Raw genomic sequence first — 21,841 nt, 5'->3', positions numbered from 1 at the left:
GTTATAAAGCAGAAACTAACACACCATTGTAAAGCAATTATACTCCAATAAAGATGTTTAAAATAAAGGGGTTCCTGGGTCCCATCAGACTCAAAAAAGGTGGGAAGTACTTGATACCCATTCTCAAAGATAAACACACTATTTAAATGTTGGAAATATTATAACCTTTGGCCTATTTTACTTTCCATCTATGTGTATTATTTCCCCAAATCAATTACCAGCTCTTGAGAGCTGGTCACATAGTTCTTTATTTCTTCCACAGGCAGTCTCTCTATTACTGTTTGTTGATTGACTAATAGAACTCCTGGAAGCTTCAATGATCTAAACCCAGTTTCATATTTAGTAATTAGGAGATGAATAACATGACAGGAGAAGGAAACGTACTGAGATCAAATCTTCCATATAAGTTGGCAAACCATGGGATAACCCCTGGATCTTGCTTCTTGGAAACTAAATATAGCTGTAGAAGGAAAAGGTCTATTGGAATTTTCCATCAAGCCTGATAGAGTAGGGCAGAGTGCCCAGATGTCAAAGCAGACTCCAAGCTAGGAAAATACTCCTGGGCAAGATGGCATCATTTTTTTTACATACTAGAAGGCTTATAAAATAATACCAGACAGCCTGGGATCCTAGTATTTGCAAAGGACCCCCCTCTGCACAGAACACACATTACTCTCTGACACCAGAGCTGAAGAGGGTTTTGGGGTCCTCAGTTGTACTTTTATACCAAGAGACTCTGACTATTCCAATTATCTTTCTTTTATAATAAACAGCCAGGACTGCATGGCACAAAATAACCACCAGTTTCTTTTGGTCACAGATTCTGTGTCAGGAATTCAGGCACAGTAGGGATGGCTTTTTTCTGCTTCCTGATTATCTGGGGCTTTCAAGTTGGTTTCTGCAGGTGCATGTCTGGCACCTGGGCTGGGATGGCTGGAGGACCAGCCAGAACATCTGTCTACACGTGGCCTCTCCATGTGGGTTGGGTTTCTCATGGTGAGAAGGGGCTTCCCAAGAGGGGGTCTCTGGAGAGAGAGCATTGTGAGAGGACCAGGTGGAAGCCTCATGGGCTTTTCCAGCCCTTCCGTCATATTCTATTGGCCAAGGTGGTCACAATCTGTCCAGAATCAACAGAAGGGACACAGACCCCACCCCTGATAGGAAGAGTGCCAAAGAAGTCTGGAGCCATGTTTTACAATCACCACACTGACCACATGAGCATGACTGCTCCCAAGCTTAGAGATAATATACAGAGCCACAAGTGGGTCAGACATGGGGTGGTCTCTCACCTGGTGGGAGAAGAAGGTGGAGTGGCCCCAGCAAACTCCTCAAGCTTGTCTTTCCAGCATCTTGAGTCCACCCTGCCCCAAGGCAGGCATCCTGGAGGAGTCTCACCTGCCAACAGTGCTTCACAAATGAAAAGATCCCTCCTGTTATCATCCTAACCCACCACCCCACCCTGATTGCCATTCTTCCTACACATCCTTAAACCTCCAGATTACCCTCCAGCAAAAAACCTGCTCCCACAAAGTGAGTTCAGTTGGTGTGTCTCATTGTTCTTCTATTAATACACAGCATTCACAAACACTACATTCCTTAAAAGATACCCTCAGCTGTCACTTACATAAGAGAACTTGGCAAGACAGATGGAGCGCTCCAGTGGTGTCTTTGCCTGAGGCAGTATATATGCTAATATCTCGGCGCAGACACCTTGAACTGCTTTGATTCCCAACTAAGTTCCATCAGCTGGGAAGTTCAAAGAGGTGAGCAGGATCTTAGAAGAGTGAGTGAAGGAAGCTTTTCTTTCTCCCCAAGAAAATAGAATCACCTTCTCATTTGTCAAACAGTTGAAGAAATCTACAGAGCTACTCCCCAAAATCAGCAGGAAGGGAGGAAGCTTGATGCTATCTAAAGAAAGGTCCTACACATAGAAAGAAGAGACATGGTACCTAGGACTTAGGCAAAAAGGGCATTTCAGAGAGAAAGAATGGCATGCACAAAGATGCAGAGGCAGGACTGTGCCAGGCTTCTTCCCAGAGCAACAAGATGGATGACCTACCTGGAGAGGAGGGTTTGGGTTTGGGAGCTGGAGAGGACATGTATTATTTTGTCTGCCCAAACCAGGACTCCCCCACCTTCTTTGGGCAACAGCTCCTTCCCCATTTGGTTCTCCATAGCCCTGGAATGGGCATGTGACTCAGGCTGGACTAATTCTCCATAACTGGTCCTTTTGACATCAGTGATTGGCCCAGGGATAGGCAAATGACCCAGTAAGGCCAATCAGAGCCCAAGCTCAGGAATGTTTCCAACTGGAGTTCGTGGGAAGAGCTCACTTTTTTCTCTGCTCTGGAGAGGAGAGAGAAGAGAGTAAACAGACTTGAAGGGCCCAAGCTCTTCAGTAGGAATGACTCCAAATCCCAGGCCCACCTCTTTCCTGGCTCTGTGAGCTTGTGCAGGTTTTTCACCAAGGCTCAATTTCCTCATCTGTAAAATGGGGGTAACCACACCCACCTCACAGGGTTGTGCTGAGGATTAAATGAGAATGTATGTCACGTGCTTAGAATAGTGCCTGGACCTACTAAGAGCTCCATAGATGGTTGTTATTATGTTAAAGACAATATCTCCAAAGCTGCCTACACCATGGTACCAGCTTTAGGGGTAAATCAGTCCTCGAAGGAGGTAGGAATGAGCAAACTGTCCTCCCTGCAGCTTGTTTATAGGAATCAAGAAATTCTCTTTTTATTTAAGCTGATTTGATTTTGATTTCTGTCACTGGCACCCAAAAAGTGGCTGAGTGGTTAAAAAAAAAAATTTAAGGGCAAAAATACTTAGAAATACATCCTTAATATGTTCCCCTAATTACACAATTCATTGAATTAATGCTAGTTTGGTGACTATTTCTTTTTTGGGGTTCCTTTCCCCTAAGGTTACTTGCTAAGCTCCTGAAAATACGAGTCAAGCTGGAGGAAGTTCCAAAGAGAAGTTGGGAGGGGGACAGGGATACATGCTGGAGACGTGGAGAAGATTAAGTGGTCCATCAGCCTTTGGATTCCAAGCCCTGAGACAATTCGGAGCCCCTCACACCTCTGACTCCCAGCCAATGACAGCCCAGAGCGCTAGGTCAGAGCTCAGGTTCAGTATCCCAGATCATAAATGGGAATCAGAGAGGCAGAATCCTCATGAGAAACCAAATAGAAAAGCCAAGCAAACAGGAGAAGGATGCCCGCTCTCACCACTATAACGTAACAGTGCTATGAGAGTCATAAACATAAATAAGAAAAATTATCATTATTTGCACCTACTTTTGAATCTACACCTGGAATGCCAAAGAGAACCAAGTAAAAAAACAACAAAAAAGAAAGAACTATTAAAATCAGTAGGAAAATTCAATAAGGTGGCTAGCTATAAAAATTTATATGTGAAAATATAGCTTGCTACAGACACATAACTAATTGAAAATATAATGAAAGAAAAAAATCCCATTTTAAAAGGAACCATCAAAAAAAGTCAAAACAGGGGCTTCCCTGGTGGCACAGTGGTTGGAAGTCCGCCTGCCGATGCAGGGGACACGGGTTCGTGCCCTGATCCGGGAGGATCCCACCTGCTGCGGAGCGGCTGGGCCCGTGAGCCACGGCCGCTGAGCCTGCACGTCCGGAGCCTGTGCTCCGCAACGGGAGAGGACACAACAGTGAGAGGCCCTCATACTGCAAAAAAAAAAAAAAAAAAAAAGTCAAAACAAAACTAAGGATAAACCTAATAAGGAATGTGCAGAACCTATATGAAAAATAACTTTAAAATGCTAATGAGGGCCTTCCATAACTTTTTTAAAGCTGGGGAGATGATTAGGTAGAGTGAGAGAATACACACACGGCACCAGAGAACAGAGATCAGAGAAACCAGATAAGAGAGAAACCAGAAGCAGAGGTGGGAAGGGAGAACCTGAAATTCTTCTCGGGCCAGTGAGAGTGGTTACAGGAGGTTTCTGGGGGTGCCCATGGCTCTGGGCATGCCTCGGCAGGAGGCTGCCCATCATCCAGCTCTGAGTCACCACTCCCTCCCTGGGGACAGGTTGCATTCTAAGCCCCAAGATTTAGGGGCAGGCCTGGGGGCTGACCAAGCCAGCAAAGGCGGACACTAGGCGGCAGAGGCATTGCTGCTAACAGAAGTGGCATCCCATTCCAGCTAAATGAAAATCAGACCCTCTGGTTTCTGTTTTTGTTTTTGGCCTCACCGTTCAGCATGCAGGATCTTAGTTCCCCGACCAGGGATCGACCCCCCTGCATTGGGAGCGCAGTCTTAATCACTGGACTGCCAGGGAAGTCCCTAGATCCTTCATTTCTAAATATATATTTTAGTATTATTTAAGTATGGTACAGCCAACAGACCAGGCGATGACTTCCATTGAAAACGATAGTTTGTGTTTTTTCAACAAATGGTGCCGGAACAATTGGTCATTCACATGTAAAAAAAAAAATCTAGACACAGATCTTATACCCTTCACAAAAATTAAGTCAAAATGGATCACAGATCCAAATGTAAAACACAAAACTATAAAACTCCTAGAAGATAACATTGGAGAAAACCCAGATGACCTTGGGTATGATGATAACTTTTTAGATAAAACACCAAAAGCATGATCCATGAAAGTAATAATTGATAAGCTGGACTTCATTAGAATTTAAAATGTCTGCTCTGCAAAAGACAATGTCAAGAAAATGAGAAGGCAAGCCACAAACTGGGAGAAATTATTTGCAAAGGACACATCTGATAAAGGACTGTTATCCAAAATATACAAAGAACTCAAAACTCAACAATAAGAAAACAAACAACCTAATTTAAAAATGGGTCAAAGAGGGGCTTCCCTGGTGGAGCAGTGGTTGAGAGTCCGCCTGCCGATGCAGGGGACACGGGTTCGTGCCCCGGTCCGGGAAGATCCCACATGCCGAGGAGAGGCTGGGCCCATGAGCCATGGCCGCTGAGCCTGCACGTCCGGAGCCTGTGCTCCGCAACGGGAGAGGCCACAACAGTGAGAGGCCCGCGTACCGCAAAAAAAAAAAAAAAAAAAAAATGGGTCAAAGGTCTCAACAGACACCTCACCAAAGAAGATATACTGATGGCAAATAAGCATATGAAAAGATGCTCCACATCATATGTTTATCAGGGAAATGTAAATAAAAACAAAAAGATACTACTATCCACCTATTAGAAAGGCCAAAATCCAGGACACTGACAACACCAGATGCAGGAGAGTATGTGGAACAACTGGAACTCTCACTGGGAATGCAAAAGGTACAGCCACTGTGGAAGACACTTTAGTGGTTTCTCACAAAGCTAAACATACTCTTACCATATGATCCAGCATTTAAGATCCTTGGTATTTACTCAAAGGAGTTGAAAACTTACATCCACACAAAAACCTGCACATGGATTTTTATAGCATCTTTACTCATAATTGCCCAAACTTGGAAGCAACCAAAATGTCTTTCAGTGGGTGAATGGATAAATAAACTGTGGTACATCTAGACAACGGAATGTCATTCAATGCTAAAAGAAATGAGCTATTAAGCCATGAAAAGACACGGAGGAATGTTAAATGAATGAAACCAATCTGAAAAGGCTCCATACTGTGAGATTCCAACTATATGACATTCTGGAAAAGGCAGAACTACAGAGACAATAAAAAGATCAGTGGTTACAAAGGGTTGGTGGTGGATGAATACATTAAGCAACAAAGAAATTTTAGGGCAGTGAAAATACTCTGTGCGATATCATAATAGTGGATACTTATCATTATACATCTGTCCAAGCCTACAGAATGCACAACACCCGGAGTGAACAGTAATGTAAACCATGGGCTTTGGGTCACTGTAGGTTCATCATCTGTAACAAATGTACCACTCTGGGGTGGGGGGAATGTTGATAGTGGGGGAGGCTATAAATGTGCGGGGGCAGAGGGTACATGGGAAATCTGTGTACCTTTCCCTCAATTTTGCTGTGGACTTTGAACTGCTCGTAAAAAATAAAGTCTTAATTTTAATATAATAATTAGTTGATTAATTCTTAAAGATCGTCTGTTACACTCACAGGTCTCAAAAGAAAGGCGCCACGCCGTGACACCCCAGGACACACAAGGAAGCACCAGGGCCAGTCAGGAGGCAGAAGGAGCAAGGGGAAAAGGGGGTCAAGAGCCTTTATTGTGGTTTCCACGTGAAGAAAGAGGTGAGGCAGGGTAAGCCGGCTTAGCATTGGCTAATTTGAATGAGTCACTGGGCGCTGGGGCAGAGGGGCTGTCCCTAGTTGGGTGGTACCTGGCCCGCATGTGATTAAGGCGGGAGAATAGTGGCCCAGAGTGTACGAATTTGATGCGGGAGGTGGTTGAGGGTATGGGCTCTGGAGTGGTGGGCTTGCAGGTGAGTCATCTGCTATCTCTAGGAATTAGCTCTCCCTGGGAGGGGAAGTCTCTCCAGAGTCAGCAAGGCCCCAAGATACCAAAGCATCAAAAATACAAAACAGGGCTTCCCTTGTGGTGCAGTGGTTGAAAGTCCGCCTGCCGATGCAGGGGACACGGCTTCGTGCCCCGGTCCGGGAAGATCCCACCTGCCGCGGAGCGGCTGGGCCCGTGAGCCATGGCCACTGAGCCTGCGTGTCCGGAGGCTGTGCTCCGCAACGGGAGAGGCCACAACAGTGAGAGGCCCGCGTATCGCAAAAAAAAAAAAAAAAAAAAGACATGATGAATACACCATCCTGTCACATCTCCCAGCTCACAGAGCATTTTCACTTTCAGGAGCCAGTATCTTCTTCACTACTTCCCTGGGGCAAAATCCATGCGCCTTGGGACTTCCCTGGTGGCGCAGTGGTTAAGAATCTGCCTGCCAATGCAGGGGACACCGGTTCGAGCCCTGGTCCAGGAAGATCCCACATGCCACAGAGCAACTAAGCCCATGCACCACAGCTACTGAGCCTGTGCTCTAGAGCCCGCGAGCCACAACTACTGAGCCCACGTGCCACAACTACTGAAGCCCACATGCCTAGAGCCTGTGCTCTGCAACAAGAGAAGCCGCCGTGATGAGAAGCCCGTGCACTGCAACAAAGAGTAGCCCCTGCTCGCCATAACTAGAGAAAGCCTGTGCGCAGTAGTGAAGACCCAACACAGCCAAAAATAAATAAATAAATAAATAAATTTATTAAAAAAAAAAAAACAAAACTACGCGCCCAGTTTTCTAAAGCTCATCTTGGATAAACCAACTACCCAGGGTCACATGTGGCTCTTTGATGGCAGAGTCAGGACAAGAATTCGCATCTTCCAACTACCAGACCAACATAGCTTTTCCTCTATAACACTCAATAGACAACTTCATGCATACATATCTACTTGTTGATATAAAAGATGAGTGAGGGGTGCCTGAAAATCCCTGCCTTAGCAATGAGCTAAGGGTTAAAGGTATTGAAGCTCCCTTTTGAAATGCAAATAGCCTCTAGGACCGTGGACACAGAAACCTCTCTCTCTCGTTAGTCCCACATCCCAGACCAGTTTAATCACTAGCTTTGCCCCATATGCTGCTCGGAGAACACGAACCTGGGACGTGTCTGGACTAGATACTGAATAGGCTTGGGACGGGGTCTGGCAGGACACCTGTGTTCTGGCCTCAGTGTTTTCACCTATAAAACAAGGAGGGCTGGATTATCTTATTCAACAGTAAAACGGTTGTGTTATTTTGATTACATTCTCATTCCTTGGCAACTGTCTCATTTTCCTTTTGTAAAAGGAATTCAGACACCTAACGCAATTGTCCGTTTATCTCTAAAATCCTGGGGTCAATGCTCCCCTTCCATCAGATGGTAAACTCTAACTAGGACATGTCTTGGGACTCCTGGCAAAACAGTGTCCCCCTGCCAGATCCCTCTCCGTTTGGCATTTTTATCCAAATCTCTTTGTTCTGTTAGGCAACTGTTTAGGGCTTTTTACTCATTTAACAGGTAGATCTTTTTGAAGTTCTCATTTGAAATAATTTGATATTCAAGCAGTATGTGTGTGGTTGAAAGTCATAAAATTATTCATTTGAAAGACTTCTCCTTTTCTCTTGGATACCAACTGAAGTGTGCAGCAGTTCCCTGGAGCAAAGCTCACTGTCTAGAAAAGCCTTTTTTCAGCAGTGCTTCGCCACCATCACTAAATTGAGTTATTCCGACAGCCTTTGATGCTCTGGGGTTTTTTTCCTACATGTGCATATGAAAGCTGAACAACAGCATAATTTAATTCTTCAAGATTTACTTTTTAATCACTGGGGTGGTTCTTCTGGGGTAGAGAGAGTTGACCCTATTTTCTCACGTTGAAATTGATTTAGGTCAAATAATTTTTGGAATTTGAATTAGGTATTTTTCTCCTTATCAGCATGAACTTCAAGCTTCATTTTCCAGCAGCTGGGAACATCTTTGCTACCTATGAATCACGGATGATTGGAGGAAACCAAATGTGGACAAAAAAGGGTATTCACAACGCGCTGAATTCTATCCACAAAATTCTTCATGGTGATATGAATTGGTTGTCAACGTACAATTGTGTTAGGTGTCTGAATTCCTTTTACAAAAGGAAAATGAGACAATTACCAAGGAGTGAGAATGTAATCAAAATAACAAAACCACTTTACTGTTGAATAAGAAATCTTTCTTTATACACAATGACATATTATTCCAGAATAAGAAATATTTACCCCAAGGGGATTCTATTGAAAAATGTGTAATGAAATGTTAAGAGCCATCTTCCTCTCAACTCCAACATGCACCCCCAGCATTAAAGTCTGATTATTTATTCAATGAGCAGGGGACAAATCTATCTATAATAAAGCACCCAGCTTATATCAAAAAGGTGTTTCTCCAAACAGGGATTGAGTTTAAGTATATAAATACTTCCATATGGTTTGTCAATTACCTTTAGTAATAAAAAGTGCTAACTTAGGTTCCCCCAGTGGAAAAAGATTCTCTTAAAACTAATTGGAAATGAGGGCTTCCCTGGTGGCGCAGTTGTTGGGAGTCCGCCTGCCGATGCAGGGGACGCGGGTTCGTGCCCCGGTCCGGGAGGATCCCACATGCTGCGGAGTGGCTGGGCCCGTGAGCCATGGCCACTGGGCCTGCGCGTCCGGAGCCTGTGCTCCGCGACGGGAGAGGCCACAGCAGTGAGAGGCCCGCGTACAGAAAAAAAAAAAAAAAAAAAACTAATTGGAAATGAAAGCAGAGGGCAGGTTAACTTAAAGTTCAAGGACCTAAGGCAGAGCATCTCTGGTGATGTCCACCTGCAGCTCCACCCCTCAGCTGCCTGCAGATTCATACCTTCATTTGTTTGACCATCTGGACACCCAGTGAATTAAGCTCCATGGATGTCCAGCTACCCTCTCATAAACCCGGGATAGGATTTTTAGGAGGACAAGGAAGTGTAGGTCCCTAGACCTGGTCCCCAAGAGGACATCAGTGTCAGGGAAGTCCTAGAGATTCAGACTGGATCAGGGTATCATGAGAGCATTTTTCTCCCCATCAAGGCAACAAAAACATCCCCAGCAAAAGAGAGAAGACTGAGACACCTTTATATTAATTAAATAGGTACCTCCTAAGCATCAATTATATACCCGGAACTGTAATCAAGAATTCAGAGACAACCTATGGAATGGGAGAAAATATTTGCAAACAAGGCAGCCGACAAGGGATTAATTGCCAAAATATACAAATAGCTCATACAGGTCAATATCAAAAAAACCCAAATGGCCCAATAAAAAAGATGGGCAGAAGACCTAAATAGACATTTCTCCAAAGAAGACATACAGACGGCCAACAAGCATATGTAAAGATGCTTAACATCGCTAATTATTAGAGAAATACAAATCAAAACTACAATGAGGTTATCACCTCACACCAGTCAGAATGGCCATCATCAAAAAGTCTACAAATAATAAATGCTGGAGAGGGTGAGGAGAAAAGGGAACCCTCCTACATTGTTTGTGGGAATGCAAATTGAGGCAGCCACTATGGAGAACAGTATGGGGGTTCCTCAAAAAACTAAAAATAGAGTTACCATATGATCCTGCAGTCCCACTACTGGGCATACATCCAGAAAAGAAGAAACTGTAATTCAAAAAGATACATGCAGCCCAATGTTCATAGCAGCTCTATTTACAATAGCCAAACAAGCCATGGAAGCAACCTAAATGTCCATCGACAGATAAATGGTTAAAGAAGATGAGATAGATAGATAGATGATAGATAGATAGATAGATAGTTAGATAGTAGATAGATATAGACAGATATAGATATATAGACTCAGTTATATACATATAACTGAATCACTTTGCTGTATACCCAAAACATTGTAAATCAACTATACTTCAATTTTAAAATAAATAATTTTTTCTAAAAAAAGGATTCAGGCATAAGACGACACAGGTCATGTTCCAGTACACATTAAGCATTTGGTGTTTATTGAATGAATCAACTGAGGAAGATGGCAGTATGAACCAGAAGAATGAACATAAAGACATTGAGCTCATAATAATCACATAATAATTACACACAAAAAAATTTGAGGAATTAATGAGTGGTTGGATGGAGAAATAAAGGGGGAAATTGAACTCTGGACCCAAAGGTTTTGAACCTTGGGGCCTATATAACAGGAATACCATGGATGCAAATACAGGATTTGGAGGGGAAAAGTCTTTAGTTTAGATAAAAGATACTTTAGATATATAGTTTATATATATATAGTTTATATATATATAATAGTTTATATATATAGTTTAGATAAAAGATATATATATATAGATATATATATATCTAATATCTAATATATATATTAGATATATATAGATATATAGTTTAGATATATATAGTTTATAGTTTATAAATATAGTTTATAAATATAGTTTATAAATATAGTTTATATATATAGTTTATAGATATATAGTTTAGATATATATAGTTTATATATATATAATAGTTTATATATATATAGTTTATATAGTATATATATATATAATAGTATATATAATATATATAATATATTATATATAATATTATATATAATTATATATAATTATATATAATATAATTATTAATATATAATTAATTAATATAATTATTATAATTATATATTAATATAATAATATATATATAAAATATATGTATTATATATATATTATAATATATATATATTTTATATATATATTATAATATATATATTATATAATATATATTAATATAATAATATATAATTAATATAATAATTATATATAATATATATATAATATATATATATATAATAGTTTATATATATAGTTTATATAGTTTATATATATATATAGTTTATATATATAGTTTAGATAAAAGATACTTTAGTTTACAGTAACAGCAGGACATTCTAGTGGAAATATGTAGCCTACCTCTCCTCACATAAGGCCAGCCCAGAGCTGGCGCAAACTGCCCTGGGATGGAGCCCCAGGGGGAGGACTCTGAAAGTCCAAGTTATAGTTAAAGAAACAGAAATTCTCACAGTTGGGGGTTTCATTAAAGGCCTATAATTCAGCCATCCATATTATCCATTAATTTATGGTTTATGTTACCCAGATTTTCCTTAGATGAGCCCCCAGTCTGCCTTTCTGTAATAACTCAGTTACATCATGTCATTTCCAAACTTTTACATTTCCATCTTTTTAAATCAATTCGTCCATGGTATCTAAAAACACGTTCTTCAGGTCTTTCTGCCTCGGTTCAATTTTGCCCAGCCTCCTCCCTCAGTGGAAATAGCAGATGCTCATTCCCTTTGCTTTCCTGAGACTTGGCAGATCTGCTCTTTCTCACTTAGGAGTGAGGAGTCTGGTGTCTGGAGAGGGAAGCCATGGGTTCAGGCTCACCCAGGCCATATCTATCAGTTGTTCACGATTGATCAAAATAATCAGTTTTTCAAAATTCCACTTTCCCGTGTAGTGTGACAGCCCCACTCCAGTGCCCTGCACTGAGGATCAGTCTGCCTGTTTCCCCTGGGAGCCCCCTTCCCAGAGGTTGGAGGGGGTAGGGTCATGGGGAGGGCGTGGGCATAGGATGGGGCAGTCACTCGACTGACCCAGTGACTCATCTCTGTGGCCGTTCACAAGTGAAAGAAAAAAAGAAGCCAGGAGGAAGCCAGAGGAAACTTCCTGCTAAGCACCCTCACCTGAATATAAAAATGCCCAAAGATGTCACCGATCTCAATATTTTTGTGCTGGAAATTCTTTTAGACAAAGTGACCTAGTCTACTACTTCCGTCAGTTATGTCCCACCGTAATCATTTTACCTTCTTCATTTTCCACTTATAGCTACCATTTTCTTAATATTTTTGTTTAAATCAACTTACATTTTATTTAGGTAAAGTTATGTCACTAGAAAACAAACTTATGGTTACCAAAGGGGAAAGGGGGGATGGGAGGGATAAATGAGGAGTATGGGATTAACAGATACAAACTACTATACATAAAATAGATAAACAACAAGGATTTACTTTACAACAGAGAGAACTATAGTCAATATCTTATAATAACTTATAATGGAAAATAATCTGAAAAAATATATATAGGCAACTGAATCACTCTGCTGTACACCTGAAACTAACACAATATTGTAAGTCAACTATACTTCAATTTAATTTTTTTAATTTTTTTTAAAGTTATGTCACTGTCATAAAGAGAAAACCAGTTTCACTCGTCATATAAATAGGAGGTAACCATAAAAATAAATATAATGAAAAACAGTACCATTACAGTCTAGCTAACTCTGAAACTAAGCCCTGCTCTCTATTAAAGAGAAATTAGCAAATGCCTAGAAAAGGTGTTAAAGACATGTTAGCATCATACTGAGACCTTCTCTTTAACCAGAATCATTGAAAATAAATTCATCCTCATAACAATAAACACTTATATAACTATGTGCCAGACACAGTTCTCATGACAACCCCAAAAGGCAGATAATCAATCTTATCCCCTTGAGAAATGTGGAAAGTGAGACACAGAGAGATTAAGTAAATGGTAAAGCTGGGATTCAAGCCAGTGTGACTCTAATCAGAATCCCTTTCTCATGATGTTACTTAATGCTGCACATCCACCACCTAAACCCCCCATCCCTTAGCAACCGCTGAGCAAAAGCAACCTGAATCAGAAGGGAGACATCCCAGCCCAGGTCCACACATTTAGAGTCAGGACTAGTATTAGCTCCACAGAGACCTTGATAAAAAAAACAACTCCTGCTCTCAAGGTCAATCTGCCTTATTGACATGTTACCTTGAACAAGTATTTCTTTTACAACTCACTGGTCATTTCTATTTCTAGGTGAGCTCTGCCTGTTGTTCTGCTTCTTTTTCAAATGATGTGGTCCTTCTTAAAAGGAACGGACACATTTCAAGAGACTTGAACATTTAGCACTTAATTTTCAGTTTTACCATCTTCAGACTTTGATTCTTATCACATGATTCCCCAAGGGATGGTAAAAAAAAAAAAAAAGACATCCAATCCAGGCCTCTGCAATTCTTCCAGAGAAAACATGAAGGAGGCAGAAAACAGGAGCCTCTCAGCCTCCTCGGTCCTGAGACCTGATTAAAGAGGCAGCAGCAATTCCAGCCATTGTAGAATTACTGACGGACGAGGTGCCGCTGGAAATTGCTAAAACCAGGGTTGGAGACTAAATATACGTGTGCTTGGATTAGTTAATAGTTCAATTCCACGAGGTTATGATTGTAAATCCCAGGACTGCTGGTTTAGCTTAATTTGCGGATCAGGACTGTCTGTAAAGTTGCCATTTACAGTCAATTTCCTGAGAGAAAGAGAGAGGAGGAAATGGAAAAGGGGAATATTTAAATATCAAGTGAGTCCTTTCAATGGAGTCCCAGGAGAACCACAGTGAAGTTGACAGCACATTAGCTGAGACCACATGTTACACCCTTTGGAGTGACACATTCTTTGATTTAGAATCTCCCATGGTGGGTATTGATGGTGGAGAATGTTTGAGCCTGATCCCACATCTCCCAGATTCATGCCTCATCCGTCACCTCAAGCCAGGTCCCTACCCCACCCCCTGGCTTGTCTCACTGCCTCTCCTGGCTTCAATCCTGTCCAAATCCCTCAACTGACACTCCCAAAGCCACCTTGATCATGTCCCTGTTTTAAGAACACCCCAGAACCAGTTTCTGGCATAGCCCTGCCAGCCCCGAGGGGCCCAGGGAAAGGCTCTAGAAGCTACATATCTAGCTTTGCTACCTGCCAAATTACTATACAAAAGGCCGGGTCCCTGATGAGGCCACGGCAAGACCACTCCCTGACTGGACTGTGTTTATCAAACATGTGCAGAAACAAGCTAAAATAAGTACGAAACCAGCGAAAGGGAAGGAACTGGGGTCATTTGTTGCAACCGATGGCAGCCTGTCCCTTGGAGCCCAGCCGGGAGAATGCCAGCTCCTTTTTCACAGCAGTGGGGTCCTAACTTTGGACCCAAACACTGCAGGGGCCTCCACCTACTGCCTTGCCCTCTTGATAAACCCCTATTCTCCTAAAGGTGGCAGGATGGGGTTTCCTTGTTCTCTCCCGAGCTAGGATGATAAAAGGCCACCCCAGGGCTTTGGTGAGGTGAGAAAAAGAGATTCCAGGAACGTATTCATGCACTTGACTTTTGCTCTCAAAGGAGATGGACATTAGCAAGAGAAAGACACTAGTCTTTCCACTCTGGGATGGCTGGAAAAAAACAGGCACAGAACCAGAAACAGCTTTTCTGAGAAGCTAATGAGGCCCCCTCGGAGCCCCGGGTGGGGAGAGAGGGGTTCTACAAGAACTCGCAAGGTCAACGATTTTATAAAATTTACAAAACAAGACAGTTTTGTATTTTGTTTTCTTAAAGGAGACCCCCAGATAGCATAAACTTCAGGCCCTATAAAATCCAACTCCATCCCTGTCCAGACCCGGCACCAGGCCCCCAGCCCCTCCTCCTAGTTGCACCATCCCACCCATCAACCACAGGAACCTGAGGGTAGGGGGTGAGGAGTGGGACCCGGGGCAGGACCACCAGACCACCAGGGGAGGAAGAAGGAGCTAGGAAAGAGGGGCTTTCTGAAGTGCCCCTCCCCCACCCCAAGATAGCCTCCAAGGGGACTGGTGAGCAGCAAGGCAGAGATGTTTCCCAAGGTCTTTTGGACTCAGAGTGTAGTCAGGCAGCAACGTCCAGTGGAACCAGACCGCCTGGATTCAATACCGGCTCGAACACTTATGGGCTGGGTGACCTTGGGCAAGTTACTGAACTCTCTGTGCCACAGTCCCTTCATTGGTCGAATAAAAGAGTAGCTACCTCACTGGATTGCAAGGATTGAACCAGCATATGCATGTAAAAGGCTTAGAACAGTGTGTGGCGTGTAGAAAATGCTAGGTGGTGGCAGTACCTTCCTGCTCTTCTCAGCACTGAATGCATAGCCAAGTCATTCTGTAAGTAATGCCAAGACCACTATGTTTTGTCACTCCAATCACCTTGCAAATGACAACACTCCCTTCCTGAAACATCTGGAGGCCAGCTTGCCTCCTGTGTACTTGCTACCCCAGCAGTAAAGACCTGCCCATCTTCCAGCATCCTCCCCTCTTCCTCTCACACAAACTGTCCTTTCCGGCCGGTGGCCTCCTCTCTGCCATGATCAAGTCATGCTCCTGGCAGCCTCAAAGCTTTGCTCTCCCCTGTCAGGCATACCTTTCACCCTCCTCTCTAAATCTAAATCTCTGAGTTCCTCTGACACTTAGGTTATTTCCTTCTTTTTCATTCTTGCACTTAATGATTGACCTTTGGCTCAATAAAGAAAGAATCTCTTTGTGTTTCATGTTAATTATCATCTGAGCCTCAGCTTACACATATCCCCTCATCATCCTTTCACTCATTCATTCATCCATTCATTCCAATAATGGGTATGGATGCTCGCCATGTGCTTGGATTCTATAAAGAGGCACAACGTTAAAGAACAGTGAGAGTCAGGATCACCTGAAGGGCTTGTTAAAAACAGATTCCCAAGTATGGGGTTGGTCTTGTGAATGCATTTCTAACAAGATGCCAGATAATTCGAACGCCGCTCATTCAAGATCACACTCTGAGTAGCGTTGCCACAGAAGGCAGGCCTGTGATGACAGTGACTGACCTACGATTCCTAATTCACGGGCATCTTACATGCGCTATTCACGCACCTTTGCATGAATGTCTGCCTGTGTCAGGGCCTCTGCACGTGCTCTTTCCTCTAAAATACTCTTCAACCCCTCCCTGCAATGACCCCTCCCTCCACCCTTCATTACATAGCTGGCCTGTCCTCATCAAAAAGTCTCCCCACTGCAACACACACACCCAGACACACACACACACACACACACACACACACACACACACACTATATTATCTATTTCTGCTCCCTGTTTGTCTCTTCTATAGAACTCTCCAGAGTTTGTTTTAGGTACTTGTTTGTTTACTTATCTCTCCCACTAGACTAGAAACTTCATGACAGCAGGAACAGGGTCTATTTCACTCTTCTATGTATCCCCAGTGCCTAGCACAGAGCCTGGGATACAGCAGGTGATCAAAAAATATGTTGATCCATTGACTAATTCCTTTGACAATTATTTCACGAGTGTTTACTCTGTGCCAGGCACTGTTGTAGATGCTGGGGATACAGCAGCGGACAAAAATGGGAAAAAACCCTATTCTTACAGCACAGATTTTCATGGGGGGACAGACAATAATCCACGAGCATAATAAATAACTAAACCATATAAAGTGCTGTAAGGTGTTAAGTGCTATAGAAAAAATAGAGCAGAGTGAGGGGAGCAGGAATGATTGATAGGGAACTAGGTTGTGTGGTGAGATTTTAAATTGGGTGGTTTCAGCGGGAGGCTTCTTGGAAAAGGTGGCATTTGAGCAGAGTCAGGATTTGAGGGAGTTTGCCATGTGGATGTCTTTGGAAAGAGCTTTCCAGCCAAGGTAAAGTCTTAGGGCAGCCCTGTCCAGTAGAACTGTCTGTGATGGTGGAAATACTCCATCTGTGCCCTGTCCAATATGAGAGTCACTAGCCACATGGGGCTGGTGGGTACAGAACTGGGTGATGCAGCCGTCAAGTGTGGGCGTGCCAGGGACACTGAGGGAAGGCTCAGTGGAGAGAGTGGCGGAGAGCAGGAGCAGATGAGGTCAGGTAGGAGGACGCTGCCAGTCATCACAAGGACTCTGACTCTTATTCTGAGTGAGATGGGAGCTATCAGACGGTTCTGAGAAGCACAGCGAAATGATATGATTTATGTTTTAAAAGATTCCTCTGGCTGCTGTGTTGAGAATAAACTGTAGGGGCTGAGGGTAGACACAGGAAGACAAGGCAAGAGGCTGGTAGGGGCAGGCAGGTCAAAGAGGATGGTGGATCAGAGCTGGAGAGCAGCCGTTTAAGTAGGTGCTAAGTGTCAGGGTCTAGATATATTTTGAAGATTGACCCCAAAGGATTTTCTGACACGTGCTGATTAAAACATATATTAAGCTCCCAATAAATGCCAGGCACTAGCTATGAACTTCTTCTAAGCCAGATTTCCCCAAGAAATGTCACCCAGGTTTTGACTGGTACCAACTTTTCCCAAGACAGATTGCGCTATGGGGCATTTCTCACTTTCAGCCTCCTACGATTTGGTCTTCAAACATTGCCTCTTCAGATCAGAGCCAATATAGCCTGCTGGCACTGGGAAATTTTTTGTTATTATTATTCACCCAGGATCACTCCATGATATGCACATTAAGAAAATAGATGACCCTGGCTTCCCTGGAGGCACAGTGGTTAAGAATCCGCCTGCCAATGCAGGGGACACGGGTTTGAGCCCTGGTCTGGGAAGATCCCTCATGCCGCGGAGCAACTAAGCTCATGTGCCACAATTGCTGAGCCTGCACTCTAGAGCCGGCAAGCCACAACTACTGAGCCCACGTGCCACAACTGCTGAAGCCTGTGCACCTAGAGCCCATGTTCCACAATAAGAGAAGCCACCAGAGTGAGCAGCCCGTGCACCGCAACGAAGAGTAGCCCCCGCTCGCCACAACTGGAGAAAGCCCACGCACAACAACAAAGATCCAACGCAGCCAAAAATAAATAAATAAATTTATTAAAAAAAAGAAAAAGAAAACAGATGACCCAAGTTCTCCATAAATCCTTCCTTCTCCTGTTTTATTCCCCTGTCCATCACCTCCTCATCTCTTCTTGATGTTCAGGTTTTGCACTCAAGGCCAGCAGCTCTCTGGAAGACTTACATCTTCCTCCTCTCACATCTGCTCAGTCCTCCTCCTGGGACTCACACAGCCTGAGGATGAGAAATTAAGTCATCCGTCTTCTGTAACCATATGGATAAGATGTAGTCATTACCATTGTCGGCATTGTTGTGCTTTGGAAGCTAATTAAGACAATTAGTACTAAATACCAAAAACAGTTAAGCTAATTGAAATAAAGTATATGCAGTTTACACCCTTGCGTAGACAAAAAAGTTAGCATGTGGCTGGGTGGCGGCACTTACAGACGTTCTAGTGTCAAAATAAATCAGGGAATATGGGAGCCAAAGATGGAGGTGTCCTAGCACCCAATCAGTGTACCACCACAAAATGTTTCTCAAAACCATTTGGCTTGATTCTTGGAGGTTTCTTCTATATTGGAAAAAAAAAGAGTGTATTCCTACCCAAATATTTCTTTCAGGCTATAAACCAGCAGATTCGTGCTGTTACCCTGCCTCTGACTCAACTCCATGGCTGGCTGAAGCATCCAAAGACACTCAGAGGAGAGAAGCAGCCTACTCAGGGGCCCCCTGAAGATTTTCTGTAAGTTCACCAGATCCCTAGGTGGAAAAGTGTTTCCCGGGGTTTTAGGTTGTGACTGTCAGTTTTAGATCACTTAAGTAAATTCCAAATCAAGAACAGGAAAAGGGAAGAGAAGCCATGGAGACCAGGGAGAACTCTATAAGGAATATGTGTTCATCTGGAATTTTGGGTGGTGCACATGCCAAAAAACTCTACTAGAATTTGCTTCTGCAAAAAGTGGAATTGCCTGAGAAGGATGAGCTGCCGGGAACAGAGCCTCAGGGGCTCCCCGGAACTCAGCCCAAATAGTACTCTGTCTGTCTGTCTGTCTCTCACCTCTGCCAAGCTCTGTGCTGGCCACACTCGGGCTGCAGAGAGGTCCTCTCTGTGTGGCAGGGGGCATGGAGGCTGCAAGTGCCAATTCAGCAATCCTAGTGGATGAAAAGAACTCACACCAAATGTCCATGTATCCCCTTGTCCGTGTGTGCCGACACTTTGGACCAGTCACTGTGGCCAAAATATGGGATACGATGGTTGATTGGATCCCTATCCACAGGCCCACTGCCGCCGACTACCATGCCACATATAGCCAAATGGAGAAGCATGGGAAGGAAAAGTTTGCTGGAGGAGCAAGACCAATAGCTACATGGGTCCTATACTTGGTGCTAAAGAAAGAATCAGAATATGATAGAGAGTAGAGAGGATATTGCCTAGGAAAATGTACAAAGATACCTGAGCCTTCATACAGTTCCATTTTTTTGTAGTTCCACCATCTTGCCATTTCTTTACTGAATATTCAAAGAACAAGATAATCAACAGTAACGATTTCATTCCGCCAGAGCCCTCCTCACCTGCAGTCCACAATTGCCTTGTATAAAATGAGGGTGGCAATGAACTAGAGAAGTATCCTTAAGAAGAACCCAGATTCGGGCTTCCCTGGTGCCGCAGTGGTTGAGAGTCCGCCTGCCGATGCAGGAGACATGGGTTCATGCCCCGGTCCGGGAAGATCCCACATGCCGCGGAGCGGCTGGGCCCGTGAGCCATGGCCGCTGAGCCTGCGCGTCTGGAGCCTGTGCTCCGCAACAGGAGAGGTCACAGCGGTGAGAGGCCCGCGTACCGCAAAAAAAACCCAAAAACAAACAAAAAGAAGAGCCCAGTTTCTTCTTCCTCTCATAGTGATCTGAATCATTATTCATTTTTTGATAGACATTTGTTATTTGGGGGGTGAGGTTGTCACCCAGTATCTAAACCCATTTTCTGTTTGGGAAATTCCTTACCTTACAAGCAGTGGTGTCCAACCTGCTATGAAGGGAGAGGAGACCTAACTTGCAGTGTTTGCCCATTTCTGTGGTGTAGATCCTCCTACTACGGCTGATTGTAGGCTTAGCAATGTGACGTCACCGAATGCAGAATTGGGAAGAGAGGCACCGTGGCACATCGTTACAGAGTGTTTCCACCATCCAGATACAAAAGGCATAAAAATCTTCAGGAGCATCAATAATAGTAAAAGCAATAAAATAATTAGGAAGTGACAACCTTTGAGTATTTAATACCTTTGTTTTTAATATAATGTATTCACTTGAGCTTATATGATTTACTTTTTTTTAATTGTTTTTTTATGCTGATATCAATATCATAACAAGGATACTGACCTTGACACAGCCAATATATATAACACTGCCATCACCATGATGACCCTTCATGCTGTCCTTTTATAACAGCCCACTTCCTTCCTACCCACATCCCCTCCTTAACCCTTGCAAATCACTAACCTGTTCTTTATTTCTATAATTTTGTCACTTTAAGAATATTATATAAATGGAATCGGGGGACTGTGTAACCTCTGGGGACTGGCTCTTTTCACTCAACATTATGCTCTGGAGACAAACACAGGTTGTGTATGTATCAAAAGTTCATTCCTTTTCATTGTTGACTATTATTCCAGTTTGTTTAACCATTCACCCATTAAAGGATATCTGGGTTTTCCCAGTTTTTGGCTATTATGAGTAAACTGCTAGAAACATTTGTGTACAAGTTTTTGTAGGAACATAATTCTTCATTTCTCGGGGATAAAAGTCCATGAGTTCAATTGCTAAGTCATATGATACTTACATGTCTAAGTTTTTAAGAAACTGACGAACTGTCTTCCAGAGTGGCAGCTCCGGGCTTCCCTGGTGGCGCAGTGGTTGAGAGTCCGCCTGCCGATGCAGGGGACGCAGGTTCGTGCCCCGGTCTGGGAGGATCCCATGTGCCGCGGAGCGGCTGGGCCCGTGAGCCATGGCCGCTGAGCCTCCGCGTCCGGAGCCTGTGCTCCGCAACGGGAGAAGCCACAGCAGTGAGAGGCCTGCGAACCGCAAAAAAAAAAAAAACCGAGTGGCAGCTCCATTTTACCTTCCCACCAGTAATGTATAAGTGATCCAGTTTCTCCACATCTTCATCAGCCTTTGGTATTGTCACTATCTTTTATTTTAGCCATTCTGATAGGTATGTAGTGGAATCTTACAATTTTAATTTGCATTTCCTTAAAGGCTAATAACACTGAACACCTTTTAATGTGCTCATTTGTCATCAGTGTATCTTCTTTAGTGCAATGTCTGTGTGTTTTGCCTATTTTTTCAAATCGGATTGTTTGGGTTTTGCTGTTAAGTTTTGAGAATTCTTTATACATTCTAGATACTACTCCTTCATCAGATATGTAGTTTGCAAATATTTTCTCCTACTCTGTAACTTATCTTTTCATCTTCTTGGGGTCTATTGCAAAGCAAAATTTAAAATTTTTGATGAAGTCAAATTTATTAATTTTTCCTACTATGGGTCATGTTTTTGTTCTCAAGTCCAAGAACTCTGCCTCGCCTTAGATCTCAAAGATCTTCTCCTATATTTTTCTGAAATTTTTATAGTTTTAAGTTTTACAATTAAGTCTGTGATCTATTTCAAGTTAATTTTTATATAAGGTGTGAGGTTTAGGTCAGGGTTCATCTTTTTGCCTATGGATGTCCATTTACTC

This window comes from Leucopleurus acutus, assembly GCF_964270905.1.
Source record: "Leucopleurus acutus genome assembly, chromosome: 6".
NCBI lineage: Eukaryota > Metazoa > Chordata > Mammalia > Artiodactyla > Delphinidae > Leucopleurus > Leucopleurus acutus.
Note: the sequence above shows the minus strand (reverse complement) of the source record.